Below are 24,146 nucleotides of genomic sequence, written 5' to 3'. Positions count from 1 at the left end.
TGGGTACCTCTTCATAATTAAATAGTTCTAATCGGCCTTAAAACACTATTTCTCAGAAAATGTTTCATTTCCTTTAATACATAATTGCCAAATTATAGTACAATTTTACAATTTTTTAAAGATATCACAAACTCAAAAATAGGCTCAAGCAAAAGAATTTTAAATCAAACGAAACATCATAGTATTTTTAACATAAATGGTAGGATTAAGCAAAAATCCTATCATTTCACTTCGAGCAGCCCTAACTGCTGAACTTCTTGGCCTGCCAGACTGACTCTATGTCATAAATCAGAGACTCTCCTCTCACACGAAAATACACGTGAGGTCACAGAGAAGGAAGCTAGAACAACAGCGATGAAGAATGCTATAGACCTCATTCAACAATGAAGAGTACAAGCCTGTTTCACAATAAATAAAAATCTCAGCTCTCTAAAGGATTAATAATGCCACCACTGGATTCACAGTAGTAGGTGTAAATGCCTATAAAGCAAAGGCCACAGATGTGTCGCTCTGTTGTGGTATCAAATACAAATCAAGAGTCAAGAGATTCAATCAGGAAAAAATCAAGAGACCTCAACATAAACCCACCAAGAACACCCCAGACTTTCTGGCTCCTTCAGTCTCGAAATTAAAATACTCTTTTTTTCCTTCTCAAAACAAGAGTCCCTGAAATGCTGCCCAGTGGGTGTCAGGTAAACAGAGTCCAGATGTTCGGTGCTCCCTCACAATGGCCAACAGAGCCTGCAAATCGACAAACATTAATGGAGGCAAAATACCTACATGCCAATTCCCTGATCCTTTTTTTTCCCTCCTCTCCCCCATAATCTTCAGATACAAGGTTCACCCAAAGTAAGACTTGGCATTGGTGCCAACAGCATTGCTCAGAGTCAAGCAACCCAGCAATTTATTTAGAATTCATCGAAAGGGAGGTAGCCAGGAGGATTCAAGTCATTGGCCACTGAAGTCGGATTTTATGGTCACTAAGGAAGTTTTTCTTCCCCTAAATGAGCATTTTTCAGCTCTCAAAGCTCCAATTTGAAAGGCACCTCAGGGGGATCCCTGGGTGGCTCAGTGGTTTAGTGCCTGCCTTTGGCCCAGGGTGCGATCCCGGAGTCCCGGGATCGAGTCCCACGTCAGGCTCCCAGCATGGAGCCTGCTTCTCCCTCCTCCTGTGTCTCTGCCAATCTATGTCTATCATAAATAAATAAATCTTAAAAAAAAAATAAAAAGAAAGGCACCTCAGCCATTCATAGAACCTTTTTAAGGATTCTCTAATGTCAAAGAGACTAAATGGGCCCATGCATAGCAGGGACTGAAATGAAGTCCAGAAGCTACAGGATGGGTACTCTGGAGTAGATAAACAGTGTCCAAGGACCAGGGTGATGAATACAGTTAGACTAACTGTAGATTTGTGACTACAAATTCAAGGCTTTGGGGCACCTAGGTGGCTCAGGGGGTTGAGCATCTGTCTGCCTTCAGCTCAGGTCATGATCCTGGGGTCCTGGAATCGAGCCCCATGCTTGGTCAGGAGCCTGCTTCTCCCTCTCCTGCTGCTGTGCCCCCCCTGCTTGTGCTCAATCTATCAAATAAATAAGTGAAATATTTAAAAATTAATTAATTCAAAGCTTTTACAGATGATTTGGGCCAAACAGTGGGTGAGGTCAGTCAGCTCAGGTTTGAGACATTCAAGGTAATTTCACCAAGAAGCCCCAAAAGGGTACCTCAGTTCCCTCATTCAGTTTGATGACCACTCGTGACTGTAGGCCATAGTCTGTGCTGGGCAGTAGCTACAACAGATGTGAACAAAATAAGCCAGCATCTACAGGTTCACCAGGGAAAAGTGCTTTTTTCCCCAGCACACATCACTGAGAAGGCAAACATTTCCCCAATTCTCGCACACGCACCCCCTTGGAAATCCTGCACCACTTTGCAGCCCCCAAGCTGGCAGACAGGCAAGCCCCACAGGAGTACTAATTCCCAGAGGCATCCTTCAGAGCTAGGTGTTTCCTTTCACACTCAAGACTGTTCTGGAAACACTCTTGCTACAGTTCTATTTTCTAATGCATGAGAAAGGCTCAACATTTCTAATGAAAAGTGGTTCCCAGACCCCTTCCCCCAAATACCACTGAAGGGAAAAAAAAATCCACTGATAAAAAAGACAGGATGGGCAGAGTTCTTCTAGCCCCTGAAAGCCTTCTAAGCACATTCTGGGAAATCTCCACATGATAAATATTCCAAGGGCAAGCCGTCAGGGGACCACCCCCTCCCCACTGTGAGCTCAGCTGCATTCCTCAGAGGAAAGGTCAACAGGAAATGACCTCACCAGACCTTTCCCCTTAATCACATTAATTTAAGTATTACTGAAGCAAGACTGAGGTGGGGGAGAAATTCATAAAACACATAAAACATCTGTATAATATATTATATATCTGAAGAAAATGAAACATTAAGGAAAATGTAGATGTTGATAATGGGGGCCCGGGGGATAAAGAGTATATATAGGAACTCTGTACTTTCTCTTCCTTTTTGCTGTGAACCTCAGACTCCTCTAAAAAGCAAAGTTGGCCTTAATTAAAAAGCAAAAAAACCCAAGAAACTATAAAGCGAAAATAAAGAAGAAAGCAATCTGTGTTTTGCCAGACTACTTTACTTTTCAATTTCTACCATGACCTATTACTTTTGCAATTAAAAAGGGCACACGCACAAGAAACAAGGTTATTTTTTAATGTTTTATTAAAAAAAAAAAAGACTCTGAAACACAGCCAATTCCCACGTGAAATGCATGAGGCTGGCCTTGTGATCTACTGAGGCCACCCAGGCCACCCAAGCCCTCCTGGAGGCAACCCCAGGGAGACAGAGGGAGCAGTCTGGCCCAGGCTGCAGCCCCATGATGCACATGCCCCGGCAGCAGGCCAAAAGCACCCACCTGCCAGAGGGCTGGAAAGCCTTATTTCACAGCTCCTGTATTATATGGCTTCAGTTTAAAAACCAAACTCCTTCCCACCCCCCAAACATGAGCATCCAGTTACAGAACACCAGGCTATGGTGACTCCAACATGTGGCTTTAGCCACACTTGGGTTTGTAAGTAACCCACAGTATGAACCGTGTCTGTCAGAGGCAGAGCAGCATCTTCAAAGGTGAAGCCCAGATTATGTCTTTATGACTGTGACTCAGCCCCCAAAAATTTCTTGAAGGAAAGAAAAAAATAGTATTACAATGCTGGAAAGGATGAGGAAATCCTCTGCTGGCTGATGAGACTGTCATCATGCTGTCTACACAAGTGCCTGCCACTTGAGACTAGGGAGAGGCAAGGGAGGCACTCGCCTTGGGAGCAAAATTGAAGGGAGTGCCAAGACAGCTCCCATCATTAAGAGAATCATTTTTAGCGACTCTTATTAAAAATCAAAAGTAATAAAAAAAAATATTTCACAATGAACAGCATAATGCAATTTTCAAATAAAAGACAGGACGTGACCATCACCTTGCGGGGTCCATCTGCTCTGACCCCAGTTCTGGGGGGGCTAAGATGCAGCCATACTGTGGGAAGATCCCACCCTGAGCTAAAAAGAAGAGGATGGGCTTTAGGACAATCTGATTTCACCTCCATTAGCTAGCTGTGTGACCTTGGGCACATTACCCAGTCATATACGGCTTAGTTTCCTCTTCTGTAAAATGGAGAGGATATCTTCCTCACTGAATAAATGCTCAAGTAAAAATAAACGCAAAGTGCCAAGTACAGGGCCCCAATAGGAATCCAGGGGTTCTAGGGCCTCACACCAAGTAGCTGGATTCCAAGGAGAAGCCAGAACGTGTTTCCTAGGTGCTGTTAGCTCATGCAGTAGACTTTCAAGCAATTTTCAGGGAATCAGTTGGACAGGTATGGTGATGGTCCTTACCATCACCTAAAGACAAACTTTTCTTCTTGTCCAATCCCAGTACTGAGTTGGCTGGGGGAAGACAGTGGGGGTGAGGAGGATAGAGACATGGAACAGTGCCCAGGTGCTACCCAAACAGACTGGCATGGCTAAGAGACAAAACAACCTCTGGGTGTCTCAGGGGTAGTACAGCAAAGCATGGCCATCTTTCAATAAAAGGAATCAAGCCCCCAGGACAGTTTCTTATCCCCTCCAGTCCATGCTAATTTACCTGTCAGCCTGGTGAAGCAAATGTTTCCACCCCCACCCGCCAGTCACCATCCTGCAGCCACAGGACTGTGGACCTGGTCATGCTGACTGTGGGATTCATGTATGTGACCTCAGGATCATTATTATCACTTTTCTCAGGCTCTTAAAGTCTAGAGTCTGAGTTCATCCTTATGAATTATTCTACCTTCAAAACAAAAGCATCCCACGACTTGGAGCACAAACCCCAGGCACTCTTGAACTTCACACCATAAATAAAGAACCACCTTTCTTTCCATCACCATCTCCCCAAGAAGACCACCTCTCACCCAAGTGTCATGAGCACCTATATTCCTTTGTTCTGTGCCGTGGAAACACTAGGACAAAGAAAACAACCTTCAAGTAGATGGTTTCAATAATACAGCAGGGAAAGATTTGCAATGCCTGAAGTATGTCTCACACGACTGTTCACATATGTGAACTGGCTCTGCTTCATGCGCAGAAAAATGTCTTAGGTTTTCCTCTTCTTGTGTCTCTGAAACATAGTTTACTTTTCTTTTTTCTTTTTTTTTATAGATTTTATTTATTTATTCATGAGATTTTATTTATTTATTCTCTGTAGAGAGAGAGAAAGAGAGAGGCAGAGACACAGGCAGAGGGAGAAGCAGGCTCCTTGCAGGGAGCCTGACATGGGACTTGATCCCGGGACTCCAGGATCACGCCCTGGACCAAAGGCAGGTGCTAAACCATTGAGCCACCCAGGGATCCCCAGTTTTCTCTTTTTTAAAAAAAGGTTTTATTTATTTATTTGAGAGAAAGTGAGAGAATGAGTGGGGGAGAAACAGACTCCCCACTGAGCAGGGAGCCTGATGTGGGACTCATCCAAGGACACCAGAATCATGACCTGAGCCCAAGGGAGAGACTCAACCAACTGAGCCATCCCAGGTGCCCCTACTTTCCTCATTTTAAATAACAAGACTGGATAATTACAAAAGCAGTAAAAATTCAATATGGGACATTTAGATAAAGTTCAAAGGAAAAACTAGAGACCACTCATATAAGTCCTCTCTAAAGGAAAAGCATGGGTAAAACCCTTTTCTCAACACACATAAATGTTTATTTTACATAGAACTTTACACACGTGTTCATCTCAAGTAGCAAGCTAAGTGTGTAACCACAAAAGAAGAGGTAGGTGACAAGACACAAGCAGCTCAATGAGTAGCATAAGAAATAAACTCAAGAATCTCATCATCCTGCAGAAGGCCAGGAGGTGGGGGACTACATTTTACAAAGAAATGTAAGAAATTATCTGAGACAAAGTTTACCTTTTAAGGCAATTTTAAGTATCAACAAATATTTATTGAGCACCTCCTAAGCTCCCGGCACTTTGCCAGGCACCAGGAATGCAAACGTATAAAATACTTCAGTAGCAGGGGATCTCAGTAAGTGGAGACAGACTTCCTAAGCTTCTTAAGATTTTATTTACTTACTCATAAGAGACACACAGAGAGAGGCAGAGACATAGGCAGAGGAAGAAGCAGGCTCCCTGTGGGGAGCCTGATGCAGGACTCAATCCCAGGACCCTGGGATCACGACCAGAGCCAAAGGCAGATGCTCAACCACTGATCCACCCATGTACTCCAACTTCCTAAGCTTCTTCCTGGGCTCTGCCAATTATAAGCTGTATGACCTTTAGCAAGTCATTTAAACTCTCTGTGCCTCGGTTTCCTCATATACAAAATGGGGAATACAAATCTGGGCAGTGGGGATGATTAAATGAGTCAGTATATCTAAGGCACTTAGTGCTCAGCCTGAGACTCAGAAGTGCTAAGAGTACTCTAATAAGTAAAATGAGTGGTGAGGAGAGAAAACACACTATAGAAACAGGGGGTCCAGATCAGCCCCCAGAAGGAGATGGAAGCCAAGATGCCTGGGTGGTTCAGTGGTTGAGTGTCAGCCTTTGGCTCAGGGTGTGATCCCGCAGTCCAGGGATCGGGTCCCACATTGGGCTGCCTCGAAGAGCCTGCATCTCCCTCTGCCTTTCTCTGCCTTTCTCTGTGTGTCTCATGAATAAATAAATAAAATCTTTAAAAAAGCGGCGGGGGTGGGGGGGGACAGAAGCCTTAGGAAGGCTTCTGGAATGAGGTACGCAGGGACTGGGTGAAGAACTGGGTAGAAAGCCCTTGCACTCCATGCTGAGGGATGATGAGCTGGTGTGGAGATGGGAAGGTGTGAGACAGGAGGGCTCCTGTGGCTGGTTTTGGGGGCAGCTCAGGGGGAGGATGGAACACAAGAGGTGAAGACAGAAAAGGAGGCCAAGACACCAGATTCCGTGCAGCCGCCTTCTTTTCAGTGACAGCAAAACAGGTAGAGTTACCTCACATCATGATCGCTTTGAACAGGGAAGCTTTCCGGACTATTCCAATTAAGTCAAAGGGTGCTGACTGATGTATTTTTAAATTACGTTTACAAGTAAGCATTTTCTAAAAATTCTACAAAGAGGCAGAGATGTAATGAGCTGATCCTTCACATATGCTCTCCAGACAGCCCTGAACTCATCACAAAGGTCTCTGAGTCCTTACAGCACACGGCAGACCTAGACTAACATAGTTCTCGCTGGGGGTACTGCTTCAAACAAGACAGAGAACAAGACAAGATGATGAATTTGGTGTTCGCTACTTCACAAAGACTGGAAAAAAAGGAAAGGAAAAAAATATAGGGACACCTGGATAGCTCAGGGGTTGAGCATCTGCCTTTGGCTCAGGGCATGATCCCAGGGTCCTGGGATGGAGTCCCTCATCGGGCTCCCTGCATGGAGCCTGCTTCTCCCTCTGCCTATGTCTAGGCCTCTGTCTCTGTATCTCTCATGAATAAATAAAATATTTTTAAAAAATTAAACATACATAGAAAATATGGGGGTGCCCGGCTAACTTAGTGAAGCAAGTGACTCTTGATCTCGGGGTTGGGAGTTCATGCCCCACGGTGGGGATAGAGATTACTGAAATCTTTTTTTTTTTTTTTTTTTAAGATTTTATTTATTAGAGACGGGGGGGGGGGGGGAGAGAGAGAGAGAGAGAGAGAGAGAAAGGCAGAGGGAGAAGCAGGCTCCAAGCAGGGAGCCTGACATGGGACTCGATCCTGGATCTCCGGGATCACGCCCTGGGCTAAAGGCGGAGCTAAACCGCTAAGCCACGGGGGCTGCCCTACTTAAAATCTTTTTAAAATTTTTTAAAAACATTTTTTTAAATACACATGCATCAAAAATAAAAGTGAAAGAAGCCATGACCAATACCTTTGCTAAAAACAAACTTATCTTTATCTAATGTGTTTGTCTTTGTTGATATGTTCCTGCAGTTAAGATTTAAAGCTTCATAGTTTAATAATATAAATGATACCTACCATGTCATGAGCTTCTTGTAAGTTGCCAGGCAGTCCGTTTTTATTTACAGTTGACCGCTAAACAATGCAAGAGCTGGTGGCACTGACTCCCCACATGGACAAAAATCCATGTATAATTTTTGATTCCCTAAAAACTTAACTACTAATCACCCACCACTGACTGGAAGCCTTACCAATAACATAGTCAATTATCATATATTTTATAAGTTCTATATTGTATTCCTAGAGTAAACTAGACACAAGAAAATGTTGTTAAGGGAAAAAAAAAAAAAAAGGAGAGGCACCTGGATGGCTCAGTGGATTGAGTGTCTAACTCCTGATTTCAGCTCAGGTCATGATCTCAGGGTCCTGGGATTCAGCCCTGTGCAGAGGCATCCAAACCTTGTGTAGTGCCCTCCCTTGGAATCACAGCTGGCCTGTGTGACCAAAAATGCTGTGGAAGTGACAGTGTATGACTTCCAAACCTAGCTCATAAAAGTCATGGCAGCGTCTACCTTGGACTCCTCAGAAGTCACTCACTCTGAGAGAAGCGAGCCGCCATCTTGTGAGGACACTCAAGCATCCTGCTCAAGGAGAGGCTACAAGGGGGTGGGGGTGGGGGCGGGGGGGAGTGTCCTTGGAAGCAGATCCTACAGATCCAGCTGACATCTTTACTGCAAATGTGCAGACAGGAACTAAGCCACCCTCAAAAACCTGACCTGCAGAAACTGTTCAAGACAATTAATATTTACTATTGGTTTAAGTCACTCAATTTAGGAGCCATTCATCATGCAGCAATAGATAATTAATACATGCCCTGAAGCCTGTGTTTTCTCCATACCTACACTGCCTTTCAGTAATTTCTATCACTGTTTTTGTGAATTATTATCACTATATATTCACGTAGAGAATGAGCAAAATAGTTACTGAAATCAAAACTATACACCCTATCAGTTCTCTGAGATAAGCGCAGCCAAGATTAACATATCTCCTTCTTGTCGGCACTATTACACTTTGGGATTTTATATACACAATTGTTCTTTTTGGTCTACACCATCACAAAACAAGCAGCTGACAGGGTTCATTTTTACAGGTGTGTTTTTGGCACGTTTTGTTTAAAAAAATAAACCACCATGCTAAGATACTGCTACATACCTATTACAATGGCTAGGCTGAAAAATGCTCATAATATCAAGAGCTGGTGAGGATTCCACTTCTGGGTATTTGCCCATGAGAATTCAAAACTATGTTCGCATCAGAATCTATGAATGAGAGCCACTTGGATAGCTCAGTCGGTTGGCCATCTGAATTTTGGTTTCAGCTCTGGTCACAATCTCAGGGTCGTGGGATCGAGCCCTGCAAAGGGTTCCACACTAGCGAGGAGTCTGCTTGAGATTCTCTCTTTCTCTGTCCCTCTGCCCCTCCCCTGCTCACACTTGCTTGCACTCTCTCTAAATAAATAAATAAAATTTTTAAAATATTTTAAAAAAGAAACCCTACCCGTGAAAGTTTATAGCATCTCTACATTTATAGACACTGTATTCATAACTCCTCCTAACTGGGAACAATCCAAATATCCTCCAGCAAGTGAATGGCTACACAAACCTGGTACGCCCATACAGTGGAATACTGTGAAAGAACCATGGAAGTGAAAGAATCATGAATGCTCCCAACAGCTTAGAAGACCCTCAAAGATGTCACACTGACTGAAAAGGTCTCAAAAGGCTACATGCTCTACGATTCCATTTATACATTGTTCTGTAAAAGACCAAGCAGCAGCAGTGACAGAGCAAAGACCAGTGTCTACAGAGGCTGGAGAAGCAAGACAGTGACTATAAAGCGGGAACAATGTGGAAATTTTTGAGCTGTTTGACATGGTTCCATGTCCTGAGTGTGGTATTATTCACACAAATCGGTGCACATGGTAAAACTCACAGAACTGTATACAGGAGGAAAAAAGTCACTTTCACTAAATCTTGATTTTTAAAAAAATAGATGCACAGGTACTTTCCTTTTGAAGCAATTTCAATTCCCTTTTCCCTTAAGAGATATATCCTTTTTTAAATCATTCTCAGGGCCAAGGGCCCTCTTGACTTCCAAATCTTAAAAAAAAAAAAAAAAAAAAAAAAACTGCTGATCCCAAGGACTTTTACAAGTAAGTTATTGAATCAGTGATTTGTATCTTAAGAGACTACCTTCTTTCAATTACCATTCCTTATTTTCCTCTACGGCTGAGAATGAATCCCCTGGCTCCTGCTTTTTTTTTTTTTTTTTTAAGATTTTATTTATTTATTCATGAGAGATACACACAGAGAGAGGCAGAGACACAGGCAGACAGAGAAGCAGGTTCCATGCAGGGAGCCCAACATGTGATTCGATCCCAAGTCCCCAGGATCACACCCTGGGCTGAAGGCGGCACTAAACCGCTGAGCCATCCGGGCTGCCCAGAAATGTCTTCTTTTGGACAAAAAAAAAAATCTATATATGATCCCCTTGAAGACAACGATGTGTGTCTGTTTGGTTCACTGATGTGAATGTCAAGAACAGTACCTACCTTCTGAAAGGGGCTCAACGGATCTTTGTTAAAAAAGTAAGATCAGTTTTACTCTTTGTAACTTGTGAAGACGTTAAGAATTTAAAGAGTTGTGATGTCCCCATGCCTATGATCTGTGATAAGATTTTCCTTTAATCTATCAAAGAGAGGCTCTTTTCTAAGGACCTGGAAGAAAAAAGGGAAGTTGGGCACATGGCCCCTAACCCGACCTCCAGGAACTAATTCTGGTGACAAGGGAGGAATTCCTTACCCATTTGTGTGAAACAAGCTCTGCCCAGCATGGCACCCCTGCCCTACATCCTCCGCCCTCCCCGTAAGCTCTCGAAGCACTGCACTATTCCGAAAGGGATGCCAATGGAATTCAGAAACAGGCACTGCTTTAATTGGGAATATGAAAAATAGGCAAGACTTGGATGTGTTACAAATGTTTTGCTGGGGGGGAGGCGGGGATCAGGGCTGCGAAGATCTAGCACCTTCACTTCTTAAGTGCTTCCGCCACAACAGAGAAAAGTCAGCAGGTAAAAATTCTCACGTTAGAAGAAAATAAAGCAGTATGCACAGCGCCCATTCTAGCCTACTGGAGGGCTCCTGGCTCTACTTTGGGTCTTTCTCAACCTCCAGATTTATAGGCCAGGTATGCTATAAACATGCCCTGAGCAAGCTCTACCCCCTTTTTTTTTCCCCACTCTGGAAGATGCATTCGACCACGAGTGAACATCCTTGTGGGGATAATATATTACAAGTGACAAATGACTTATGACACTCCTCATAAGGAATCGTTAGGTTAGAGCTGCTGCTCTTGGAGCACAGACAGCATTAATGTGATGGTGAACTTGCTAAGTTTTGCACGGCCCTGGGAGGAAGTGGGGCAGAGGCCTCGCTTTTATATTTCTGCCAGTCCCTCCCCTGCTGGTCCCTGCACCAGGAAGGTTTTATTTCCTCCCTATGTTTGCCTATCAATCCTATCCATCTGGAAAGGCTAATGGTGTCTGGGCACTATATCTCAAGTCTCCCTGGCCCCCTGCCCCAGACACCCCCCCCACCAGAGGAGTGGTCCCTTTTGCAGCCTAAAAAAGAGGCCTCCTCTGGGAGGTGAGGGGGGAGGTTCACACTCCATTAGGTGATCCCACCATACTTCACCATAGAGGGAGCAATCTGAGCACTTCTCCCAGGGGGAGTGAAAGCGCTCAAATGTGTGATGAATCACTAGGATGGCTAGAGGAATCTTGGATATTAAGGCAGGAGCCATGGATGCTATACGTCCTGCCCTCCCCTACACCTCCACCACCATCACCAAACTGTCCTGACCAGCCAGTGGAAAGGGTAACCCAAAGTGTGAAAGTGATACCCTGCAAAAATAGTCAAGATACAATGAGAGACACCCCATAGGGGCCAACTCTGAATCTGGGTCTCTATGCTTGAGATCCACCTCTGCCCTTTCTGAGGTTGGTACTAAAAACTAAGAAATACCCCTATTCTGCATCCTGTGGCTCAAGATAGGCATCTGTCCCTTGCAACAAGAGACCTAGGGATGCTCGTACCATAGATTTATGTACAGATGGTTCAATACAGCAAAATACTGCAAGCAAAAAAAAAAAATTATTGGTAAAGGGTAATGTTAGTTACATTACATATTACATAGAATCACGTAAGAGTAATATCACAAAGGCATTAAACATTTTCATTTCAAAGAAAACTCAATTCAGAAAACATTCAATGTGAAAGCAGAAAAAGTGGCTTCTCAGTGTAAACGCATCATTCTCTCAAATTATGAAAAAGGTATGTTCGCATGCACAGGTAAAAAATACTGGAAATATACCAAATGTTGCCAAAAGTCAAATGGAAATAAACCAACTTTTAATTTTCATAATCTTTGAATGGCAGGATTACAAGGGATTTTTTACTTTGTTTTATATGTGAATACTTTCTAATCCTGTTACAGGAACATACTATGAGGAGCGCCTGGGTGGCTTAAGGGGGTTAAGCCTCCATCTCTTGATTTCAGCTCAGGTCACAATCACAGGAGTGATATCGAGCCCCACCTCCAGCGCTGCCAGGAGTCTGCTGGAGAGTCTCCCTCTCCCTCTGCCCCTCCCCCTACTCACACCTGTGCTCTCTCTCTAAAATAAATAAATCTTTAAAAAAAAAATGCTACAAAGTGAATGTTAAACAAAAACATACTTCTTTAATTAAAGCTCAGCTCAATTGCTACTTCTTCCAATCAGGATCCACTGTCTTACTATCCTGAAACTTCCACCATTACTATAACTTTTGCAAAGTTGTTGTCATATTTTACCTTTTATTTATAATTACTTGACAATTCTCCCATCCACCCTGGATGCCATGCTCTGAGAACAAGGACTGAGCTTTATTTTTGTGGAACCAATGGTAGTTAATATATTCAACATAGATGTTTATAAATATCTGTTGACTTGATAAGCCCTTACATAAACTAGAGTAAAAATAAAACAGCACTGAATATGCAAACTACCCTGGTCAGCTGGCTACTGTGATGGTAATGGGGGAAGGGGGGCTGAGGGAGATTTTTTTAAACAACTTTTTAAAAGTTGTATCAATTAAATGGAAATAGAAATATTACTGCTCCATAGTCTGTATTTCACTCACCTGGATATTTTACATTCAATTCATTTGCTTAATATTAAAGTTATTACAAAATCATTTAACTTTTCCTTACATATATTTGTGTCTAATTTTTTAATTTGGTAAACCTCTGGTTTATCCAAATCTTGACGTTTTCAAGTAGCTCACTCCACTAGTAACATTGGCTTCCAATAAGATCTGATGGCAGAGAACCAAAACCTCTGATAGGACTGTAAAGGAGACATCAATCTCTGATTAATAATGTCTCCTCAAAAATCCCCTAAACAGGGGCACCTGGGTAGCTCGGTGGTTGAGCATCTGCCTTCGGCCCAGGGCATGATCCCAGTGCAGGGATCGAGTCCTGCATCAGGCCCCCTGCAGGGAGCCTGCTTCTCCCTCTGCCTGTGTCTCTGCCTCTCTCTCTGTGTGTCTCTCATAAATAAATAAATAAAATCTTAAAAAAAAAATCTCCTAAGCAATATTAAGTATATGTCATTCTAGGTTGACAAAAATGGCAGGTTCTGCCATCATTTTTCTTAAAGAAATGAAGTTATTCTCAAAATATTTCCTGTAATCCAAACTGCCAAATGATCAATTCTAAACAGATGTCCTACAAGGACACCTTAAGAAGGTAAATTCATGTTGATTTAGTTGCAACACTTACACACAATATCAAATGCCTAAAGCCCTTAAAAACAGTTCATCTCTCACAGACATTTGGTAGGACCACTAAGTCACTTCCCACATAATAAAGAGAAACATGTTTTCTCAGAGATAATGGTAAACATCGGAAGAAAGATAAAATCTTCCAACTAATGTATCAGCCAAGATGCTTTGGATGGCAATAAGAGAACTAGAAAGTAAGTAAAATTATTATTTAGCACATGAAGCCCAGTATTCTTTAGAATACTAAGCTTTAGGGCAGCCCGGGTGGCTCAGCGGTTTAGCGCCGCCTTCAGCCCAGGGCCTGATCCTGGAGACCCAGGATCGACTCCCACATCGGGCTCTCTGCATGAAGCCTGCTTCTCCCTCTGCCTCTCTCTCTCTCTGTGTGTCCCTCATGAATAAATAAAATCTTAAAAAAAAAAAAAAAAAAGAATACTAAGCTTTAGGTGCAGGAAGATCAATGATTCAGTGACACCCACAAGGACTCTGGTCCCATCTTTCAGCTCCATCATCCTCTTGCCTTCATCCCAAGGCTGACCACAACATAGCTGCTATGGCTCCAGGCATCACATTCAGCCTAGTCCTTGGGTCTCTTTTTAAGGGCACAGAAATATTCCCCAGAAACCCCTTCACACACATCCCAGATGTTGGAGGCTTCTGGGAAGGATCTGGCTTGATGATGAAAGGAGCCTGAAGAAGCCTAGGCTATTACTGACCTGACTGTACCAGGTGTGTGAGAGGATGAAGCTGTAGCAGCCATTAGTCATAATAGCTAATTAGGAGGCGGCAGCCTAATTAACCACTAGGCAACAAGCCCCAGTACGAAACGCAACATGCTGGGGATGGCAGGGTGGAAAGAGAGAAAGAACCTGGGTCCTTGATGATACTGTGAGCAGGGACACCAAACTGGGAGACCCTTACAATTCCTTGAGGCAAGTGAATGTCTGATGATGGCTTAAACTATCAGCCAGACATTCTACAATTTTAAGACAAACGTGCTTTTAAAGGTTCCCCTCAGGTTTCAGAGAAAGAGCACCAGTAACTTGCCCAACATCACAAACATGGACAGCAGAGCCGCCTGGTTCCGGCGCCTACACTCCCAACTCTTGCTACCTCTGATACCACCTTCTACCTCTCACATTCTCAAATGTCATGGGGTGTTCATTACACATATTTTAATTCAGATCAACCAATATTTATTTACCTTCTCTGGGCAGGAGAAACAAAAATTAGGAAAATATACTTTCTGACCAAATAATGTTTATTATCCAGTTCAGAAAATGAGGAGAAAACAGAGACAACAAGAATAACTCCTGCCAAAATAGAAGAACTAAAACCCTCTCATAACTACCTACATACACCATTCCGCCTTCTTTTTAAAATGTTCCATCTTGGGCCGCCTGGGTGGCTCAGTCAATTGGGCGTCTGACTCTTGGTTTCAGCTCAGGTCATGATCTCGGAGTCATGGGATCAAGCCCTGCATCAGGCTCCTCGCTGAGTGGTGAGTCTACTGGAGATTCTCTCTCCTCCTTCCTACCCCTGTGCCCCTCCCCTGATGCACATGTGCTTTTGCTCTCTCTCAAGTAAATAAATAAATCTTAAAAAAGAAATAAAAAAGAAATAAAATTTATATGTTACATCTTGCTTTTCCCTAGGGTTCCATTTTTGTATTGATTTCAAAAATATTTCTTTCCCATAATTCTTCTGTGTTCTAAAAAACAAATACAGCTCTGAATTTTAGAAATTTATCTGATCATAATCTTAAACCCTTGTTTCCTCAGATTTTCAAAATAAGCTGGTATTTTTTTCTCTTGCAAGTTTAAGTCTCTTCAACTAAGTTTTAGTTAGGAAAGAATAAAACTGCTCCATCACCCTCAAAGTAAATGGAAGTCAAACTCTTGAAAAGAGCAACACTAGCCTAAGCCTTACACATAAAAATGTGTTATTTTTCCAACGTTGAATAAATTCCCTGGCCTTTAATAAGCTCAATAATTAGATCATGTACAATGTTTTCCTGATAACTTTTGCTTTTCAAAAGATAGCATCAAGAAATAAAAAGGTCAAAACAGACTGGTGAAAATATTCACAATACACAGATCTAACAAAGAACTTGTATCCAGAATATATAATCTCCACAACTATAAAATAAAATGACATTAAGGATGTGTAGTTGATCATGTCAATTATCCTCAAAAGCTATGTGAAATGACCAGACAAAAAACAAGTGAAAAGACAAAAGATTTAATAGACAAAAGACGATAAACAAATAGCCAATAAGCACATGAAAAGCAACCATTAGCCATCAGGGAAATATACAATTAAACCACAATGAGACACCAGGACACATCCACCAGAATGGCTAAAATGAAAAAGACACAATTTCCAGGGTTACTGGGGATTACAGTAACTGGAATGCTCAGATGTCACTGGTAGAATGGAAAACAGTACAAACACTTGGGACTGTAGCTTCTTATAAAGTTATGCATATACTTGTTGTAAGAGCCAGAGATAAAAACAGATCTCCACACAAAGACTTGTTCACAACTGTTCAGACCGCTTCATGCATGATAGCCCAAACCAAACGACCAGAGTGGCCAAAGGTGAAGGAGTGGACGGACAGATGGTGACATGCCCAGGCCCTAAAATGCCACTGGGCAACAGAAAGACATTGGTAAGACGATGGGAGGGAGGAGTAGAGAGGGAAGAGTAGGGAGGAGGTGGGAGAAACAAGTGTAGGAGAGGAAGGGGGTCAAAGTCAAGGAGAACTTTAAAAAATGGGGAGGCACCTGGTGGCTCAGTGGTTGAGCATCTGCCTTCCGTTGAGCATCTGCCTTCGGCTCAGGTCGTGATCCTGGGGTCCTGGGATCGAGTCCTGCATCGGGCTCCCTGCGTGGAGCCTGCTTCTCCTTCTCCCTGTGTCTCTGCCTATCTCTCTCTGTGTCTCTCATGAATAAATAAATAAAATCTAAGAAAAAAAACAAAGTCAAGGAGAAAAGAAATTGTACCTTGACATAGTCAAAGGGCAGAACTCCTAAGAATCTTAAAAGCAGCCAGAAAGGCGCTGGGTGGCTCAGCTGGTTAAGCATCTGGGTCTTGATCTCAGAGTTGTGAGTTCAAGTCCCACACTGAGCTCCATGCTGGGCATAAAGCCTATTAAAAAAAAAAAAAAAAAAGGCAGCCAGAGAGAAAAGACAGACTACTCACAAAAAAACAATCAGCCTGAGCTGACACTGCAGCAGCAACAATGGAACCAGGAGACAGTCAATTAATACAACAGCAATCCAGAATTGCACACCCAGGGCATTTATCATTCCAGAACAAAGATATTTAAAGGCATACAAACACAGATGCTACCACCAACGGACATTCACTAATAAAACTTCTAGAAAATGTACGCCAGGAAGAAGGAAAATTCTCCCAGAAGCTAGCTTCTCAGAGAAGTTCTACTTTCTTCTTTGTGCTGTTAGGTCTAAGCTTGAATAGTCTCCTTAAAAAAAGATATAGTCTTTTTACAATGTTACCCAGCATTAAAGGTTAATTTTTTTAAAAGATTTTATTTATTTATTTGAGAGAGAGAGAAGGCACATGGGGGGGAGGGGAGAGAAAGAGAAAAGCAAACTCCCCACTGAGTAGGGAGCCCAATGCAGGGCTCCATCCCAGGACCCTGGGATCCAGACCTGAGCCAAAGGCAGATGCTTAACCAACAGAGCCACCCAGGCCCCCCTAAAGGTTAATTTAAATTGTTAAATTAGAATGAAACGGAAACAAAATCAAATATCAAATTTTCAAATTCCCAGAATAGCAACCTTAAAAAACTTTAAATGCTAACTGGAAAAGACATCAAAAACGAGGTTTATATATTCACTGCGAGTATTTCCCAAGGGAGTGTTATGTGCCAGGCCTATACTAGATCCTGAGTTAACAGGATGAGAACAAAAAATGAAACTCCCCATAATACTGGATTGACAAGCTTTCTTTTACAAGATACGTTTATGGGAAGCCAAAGTCTGTGTGCAGAGTGACATTACTCTTGTGGTTAAGAAATATTGTCATAATAGAGTTAAAAGCAATCTGGTTTGGCCGCTGGCTCCTTTGTTTGAAAATGTATGCATAAATATGACAATTTTACACATGAAATTAATTCAGTGCAAATGATGAATTCCCACAACACTTACTTGCCAATCTTCTCGTTTGTCTAGTATTTCCATCCCCCGTTAAAATAAGAAAACCGCCATCCCAACCTAGGGTCCCAGCCAATACTGAGCATGTATTCAATTTTAGTCATGGTGTACCTGATGGTCCCTGGCTTAGTTCACAAATATCAAAAGCTGAGAGGCACCATATTTAATATCTGTCAAGTGCTCACTTTTGCTTAGCATATCCACTGGGCAAAACATTTTTAACTGCTGAAAACCAGCACAAGGACAGCCTAAAAAAGCCAGTTTCCCACTTTAAAATCAACATTTGCCAGGGGCTTCTTGATTAAAAACAAAGGCAGCATTTGGCATAAGGAGGCTGGTGAAATCAGTACTTCGAGCAATTTGAATGGAAACCGTTGGGCTCTGATCTTTCTGGACATGTGGAAGCGGTTAACCTGGAGGAAACGGAGGCGGACGGAGAAACTCTACGCATTCAAAAGCCAGGAAAAGAAGTTGACCTACGGCTTCCCATTCCGTAGCCAGGCCCGGAGAGCCCGCCTTTCAATCACGAGCATCCAGGGATGAGGGAGAGGCAGGCACCGCAACCGAAAAGCCTACCTGGTACATACACCTGTACACCCAGGGTGGAAAGGACTCCAGCCTGCGACTATATTCGGGTATTATATGGGCCCCTCTCTTTTCTGGAGCTTCTTTAGTTACAGGGGAAGGTGCACTTCTCCAAAACACGAGGCAGTTCGCGGAGATGAGCAAGGCCTGTTACAAAGGGCTGGTTTCAAATGCCCAGGACTCAATGCTACCAAATCACTGGCTCGGGACCTACAAATCCGCAAAACTTGCCCCGCTCTCTGGGAAAGTCACAATGTCATCTTTCCTATAGAGTGTTGAGCGCACAAGAAGACCGGGCTCTTGCCTTTTCTCCAGTGGGCTCTAACCTCTTCTAGGATGGAAAAAGGTTTTGCTTCTGATGGTTGTCGCAAGCAACCTCCTTAAAAATTTCTATTGTTTTCCAAATGAATTAAACTCTGCTATGCTCAATGAGTATGAGAGGATGAATTCCACCGTTTAAAAAAACCAACCTTTTCGATACTGTATTTAATTCTTAAACTTTCCTTGGACAGTTTCTCTAATGAAATACAAAACAAAAAAACATCGGGCAGCCTGGGTGGCTCAGCGGTTTAGCCCCGCCTTCAGCCCAGAGCGTGATCCTGGAGACCTGGGATCGAGTCCCACATGGGGCTCCCTGCATGGAACCTGCTTCTCCCTCTGCCTGTGTCTCTGCCTCTCTCTCTGTGTGTCTCTTACAAACAAATAAATAAAATATTAAAAAAAAAAAAACATCCACCCAGGTTCCCTTCGGGCTCAAAATAATTATGAAATAAGTGCAACACACCAGAAGAAAACTCTCTAGGGTAGATTTTTTAAATTTCCTTGTGGTAAATTTGGCTACAGAGTAGCATTAGTGTTCTATCATGACCCAAGGAATGAAATCACTTATACAAATTCCAGGAAGAGACTATCAATGTGAGAAGGCACATTATAAACCTAACTGCAGGATTTCCATAGGGACAAACTCCCTAAATGAACCACCACGCACCAATTCACAAGGGGTGGGCTATAGAATCTGTGACCCAATGGGGCACAACATCATCACCAACTATTTCAAGTTTCCTGCCCACATGAAAGAAACAGGAGATTCTGGGAAGGCCTGGGCTAGGGAGGCATCAACTCAGTATCTCCACCAACGCTTTGCCCGGTGAGCCAGTCACTGGCCAATAATGTCTATTTATTTTACCCAGAGGCAGATCTATTAGCCAGACATTCTAAAAACACAAACGTTTTGTTGTGCTTGGAGTAACTCCAATATTGGTGCCTTGCTGCAGAACGATGCTGCAAGAATATAAAGTGAGCCATGTGGATGCTGAACCCACATACGAAGCGCATGGTCAGAAACTGTCATACCAGAGGACCAACCCTCTGGAAAGGCTGAGGGTAAACCCCCAGCCAGCAGGCTGTGGAATGAGGGAAGAAAGCCAAAGACAGGAGAGATATCAGAAGGGCCCACCCACCCCATTGAACAATGAGGGCGATTTTTAAGGCAACTCCCTCAAAGCTCTCAGCACCAAAAAGGCCTTTCTTCCTGCACTCCAGTTTAGGGGGAGTAAGAGAAGCAAGACAATGCTAAGGGGATGTTCAGAAATGGGCTTGGCAAGTCACCACGTGCAAAACACATTAACCCTAACCCAAGGGGTCTGGCTCTGGGAAGACTGCCTGCTGGGTGGGGAGGTAGTGGCCCAGAAAAGTCCAGGCCCTGGGGGGACAGGGGAAACCGGGGAGAGCTGGCCGAGCAGGTCGAGCCTGGGAAGCTAGCAAGAAAGGCATTAACAATAATAAAATGGAACAGCCAGAGGCCACCAGGGTACTCCAGAAGGCCCCAGACAGCGCAGACCGCTCCGCTGCTCCAGAGGAGAGGCACTCAGCCCACCTCTCCAGAAGCCCATCTGATGGCAGGGGCCCCGTTCCTCTGTGAGCCCCACCTCCCTCCTTTCTGGGGTCCTGCACCGACCCCAAGGCAGCCGGGCCCCAACGACACACCAAGTCCAGAAGGATCACGGGGAACGCATCCCCCCACCCCCCCTCAAGTCACACACACACACACACACTCAAGGGTCTGGCCGATCACACAGCTAAAGTTTCCGGAACTTAAATCATAAAACCACAATCAGAAGTTGCTGTCTCGAAATGCTCACCACAGAAATCTGTGTCTTTTGCTTGAAAAGAAAGAAAACAAAAAAACCAAGTTTGCTCTCCATAAAGGCAGGCGGTAAGGAGAGACCAAATCGAACTTAGGCGGAGGGTGTGTTCCTCTTTGTCACCTACCGAGGTGCTCGCGCCGCGCGTGGGCGAGCGGCTGCACCCGGCGGCGCCCTGGCACCCAAGCCGCGGCCCCTCCCCCGCCCGCGGGCCGCCCCCGGGGCCAGCAGGACGGCCGGAGGCGCGGAAGCGGCGTCCCGGGCTGTCAGCGCGCCGGGTGGGCTGGGAGGCTGGGAGGCTGGAGGAAGCCGAGGGGGGAGGGCGCCCGGGCGGCGGGGGGCGGCGGCGGGGGGGCGCGCAGCGCGGCGGCCCGGTCCGCGGAGGTGGGCGCCGCGCGGAGGGTGCCCGGGACCCGGAGGCCCCGCGCCCCTGCTATTGTGCCGCGGCTGCCCCGAGCCCGGCGGACCCGAGCCCGACCCCAGCGCCGCCCGCCTCCGCCGCGCAGGACCCCGCGGGCACGCCCCCGTGTCCCCCGCGGCCCCCGCGGGTCGGCTCCGCGCCCCCGACGCGCGCAAGTTGCCGCCCGCCCCGCCCGCCCGCCCGCCCCGCCGGCCGCGGTCATTGTTCGCCCCGCGCCTCCTACCTCCGCGGCGCCGGCTCCCGCTCCGGGCCTCCGGGCTCAGCGGCTCCGAGCGCCCGGCTGCCGAGGGCGCGGCGGCTCCGGGTGCGCGTGCGGCGGGGGCGCTCGGCTATTAATACCCGCGGGCGGCGGCGGCGGCGGCGCGGGAGCGCGAGCGGGGCTGGGGGTGGCCGGCCGAGGTCCGAGCCATCAGAGGTGGCGCGGGGCGGAGGGGAGGGCGGAGCAGGCGGGGTGGGTGGGGAGCGGGCTCAGGGTCGCCATGGCCGCCTCGACGCCGGGCCGAGAGCCGCTCGCGCGGGGAGGAGCGGCGCCAAGCGGGCGGCGGCCGCGTCCCCGCCCCGCGCCCCGCGCCCCGCGCCCCGGCCGAGCGCCCGCAGCCCCGCGCCCGCGCCCGCGCCCGCGCCGGACCCGCCGCCTCCGAGGCCGGCGAGCGGGAAGTGCCGGCGGTCGCGCCCCTCCCCGGGCCTGGGCCGGCCCCTCGGCGGGGGGAGCTGGGGCCGCCGGGGCCGCGGGACGGCGAGAGAGCCACAGCCCCCTCCAGCGTCCGGGTCGGCAACCTGCGCGCAGCGCGCCCCGCCCCGCCCCGCCCCGCCCCGCCCCGCGCGGCCCGGGGGCAGGTGCGCCGGGGGTTGGGGGGGGGCCGCGGCCGGAGCGCCCCCCCCGGACCCCGCGAGCCGCCCTCGGATCGCGCCTTACTCGGTCCCGAAGCCAGAGCCCGTGTCTCCGCGCGGCGCCCCCGAACCGAGCTCGGGGAGCGCCGGGGAGCGCCGGGGAGCGCGCTGCGCCACGGGGACACGCCAGGTCCTGCCGCCGTGAGGAGCGCGGGAGGCGAGCGCGGCACCGGCTCAGCCCGGAGGGCCGCAGGGAGGTCGGTGGCGCGGCCTCCGCCGCTCGCTGGTTGAGGTCGTGCAAGGGGGTGCGTGGGCGCCCACCCAGGGCCCTACGGGGTCGCGGTCGCGCGGGAAGCGGGTGTGAGCACCCCCCCCCCCAGCCACACTCGCGGCCTTCCGGCACCACCCGGGGCTGCGAGACACTTAATCCCGGAGGGGCGGCTCCCCTCCCCTCCCCGCGCCGCGGCCGGGTGTCCCCCAGCCCGGCGATCCCCAGGACGCCCCCCCCCCCCACGTGCCCCACCTCCAGGAACCGGACGGAGCAAAGCCCCGGCGGGGAAAGGAAGAGGTTGGAAGCTGGTTTGCGGAATTTAATGAAGGGAGCGAGATTCAGGACCTGGGAGGCTGGGACCGCTGGGGGGGGGGGGGGGGGGGCGGGACACAGTCACTGTCCCCACCCTCCAGATGGGAGCTCCTGCTTCACCGTCTCCATCCCCCCTTCCTGAGCCCCCGGGGCCCCCTTTTCTCCTCCTCGCTGTAGACTTCCTACTCGGGGAGAAAGGGCGAGCGGCAGCAGGTTAGCACCCCAAGCGACCCCCTGATAGATCCCGAGCCTGTGAGGTTCCCGCCTTGAAGGCCGGCGGCTCCGCAGCCCTGGTTATTTTGCGCCTCGCAGGAGTTCTCGGGCCTCAAGCCAGGTGGAGAGGTTTCAAGGGAGAGGCTATAGCTGAACCCAGAGAGGAGCAGGGCAGGGGCCCCTTGTGGCGGTGTGGGTTGACACAAGTGAGCGCATTAGAAGTACGGGGGGGGGGGGGGGGACCTGGGGCAGCAGGTGTGAGTAGTTTCTAGAAAGGAGCAAAGAGACAAATTTTTAGTATGCGGTACTGACCTGTATTTTTTTAACGCTTGCATATTTGATGAAGGTGGAAGTGCAAAAGGGCCGTGTACACGGCCTCAGACCTGAGAAGAAACAGCAGTAAGGCAGTTTGTGGCCAAAGAGAAAAGACAGGCTCTGAGCAGTTGTGTGGCTCTGGACAAACCATAGATCAGAGGGTTTAGGCCAGTGCTTCTCTAAGTGTGGCTCTCACACCTCCAACACCTGGATCCTAAGAAATGTAAATTTTGGGGTGTCACCCCAGACCTATCTTATCGGGTTCTTCAACCTCAGAGGGCATCAGAATGGCCTGCAGGGCTAACTAGTAGATCTTCGGGCCCCATCCTCAGAGTTTCTGATCCTGTAGCTCGGGGGTGGGGCTTGAGAATTTGCATTCCCTTAGCCGGTATGCTGGGCCCACACTCAGAGAACTGCTATATTAGCATAATGGTTTGGAGTCACCTAAGATTTTTTTTTTTTAGAACTCATTGCCCTGGGGCGCCTGGGTGGCTCAGTGGTTGAGCATCTGCCTTCAGCTCAGGGTGTGATCCCGGGGTCCTGGGATCAAGTCCCACATCGCGCTCCCTGCATAGAGCCTGCTTCTCTCTCAGCCTGTGTCTCTGCCTCTCTCCCTGTCTCTCATGAATAAATAAATAAAATCTTTAAAAATAAATAAATAAACTCATTGAGCAGGGGCAGCCCGGGTGGCTCAGCGGCTTACCACCGGGCAGGGCAGGCTTACCACCTTCAGCCCAGGACATGATCCTGGAGACGCAGGATCGAGTCCCACATCGGGCTCCCTGCGTGGAGCCTGCTTCTTCCGCTGTCTCTCATGAATAAATAGAATTTAAAAAAAACAAAAACAAAAAAACAAAACCTCATTGACCAGGCTTCACCTCGGCCAAGTACATCAAGATTTATGGGGTTGGGATCCAGGCCTCAATATTTTTAAAGTTCTGCAGGTGATTCCAATGTAAAGCCAGGTTTGAGGACAATTGTTTTAAACTTTAAAGTATATGTGAATCACCTGGGGATCTTGTTAAAATGCAGATTCTGGTTTAGTAAGTTTGGGACACTATTTCTTTTTTTAAAGATTTTATTCATTCATTTGAGAGAGAGAGAGAGAGCATGAGCGGTGGGGCGGGGTGGGGGGAGGCAGGAGAGGAAGAAGCAGGCTCCTGGCTTAGCAGGACAGTCTATGAAGGGCTCTATCCCAGGACCCCGAGACCATGACCTGAGCCCAAGGCAAACGCTTAACTGATTGAGCCATCCAGTTTGGGACACTTTTTCTAACAAGTTCTCACATGCTATGTATTTTGCTAGGCCAGGGACTGCCCTGAGTGCCACACAGGCACTCTGTCATATTTCACAACTATAAACAAAAAGCCATAGAAATCAGAAAATAGAAAAGTAACATTTACCCAGTCATTCTCTTTGGAAGACACACATTTTCACCACACTATAGTGTTTCTTTCATCTTCTTTCTAGGTCTGAAATAAGGTTTGTGGTTTTTTTTTTTTTTTTTTTAAGTTTTCACTTTTTTTTATTTATTTTTTATTTTTTTAATTTA

At 46.7% G+C, this 24,146-nt stretch overlaps 1 protein-coding gene across 1 annotated transcript in view; it reads right to left on the bottom strand.

Moving 5' to 3' along the window:
- Positions 1–20,973, bottom strand: part of FARP1 (FERM, ARH/RhoGEF and pleckstrin domain protein 1) — a 285,921-nt gene extending 264,948 nt beyond the window's left edge. Inside the window, exon 1 of the mRNA XM_038569904.1 lies at positions 20,876–20,973. The gene's annotated coding sequence lies outside the window, so the exon portion shown is untranslated. The remainder of the gene's footprint in view (positions 1–20,875) is intronic.
- Positions 20,974–24,146: the final 3,173 nt, after the last annotated feature.

Source organism: Canis lupus, chromosome 22, assembly GCF_011100685.1.
Source record: "Canis lupus familiaris isolate Mischka breed German Shepherd chromosome 22, alternate assembly UU_Cfam_GSD_1.0, whole genome shotgun sequence".
NCBI classification, from domain to species: Eukaryota; Metazoa; Chordata; class Mammalia; order Carnivora; family Canidae; genus Canis; species Canis lupus.
This window is presented reverse-complemented; position numbering and strand designations above follow the sequence as displayed.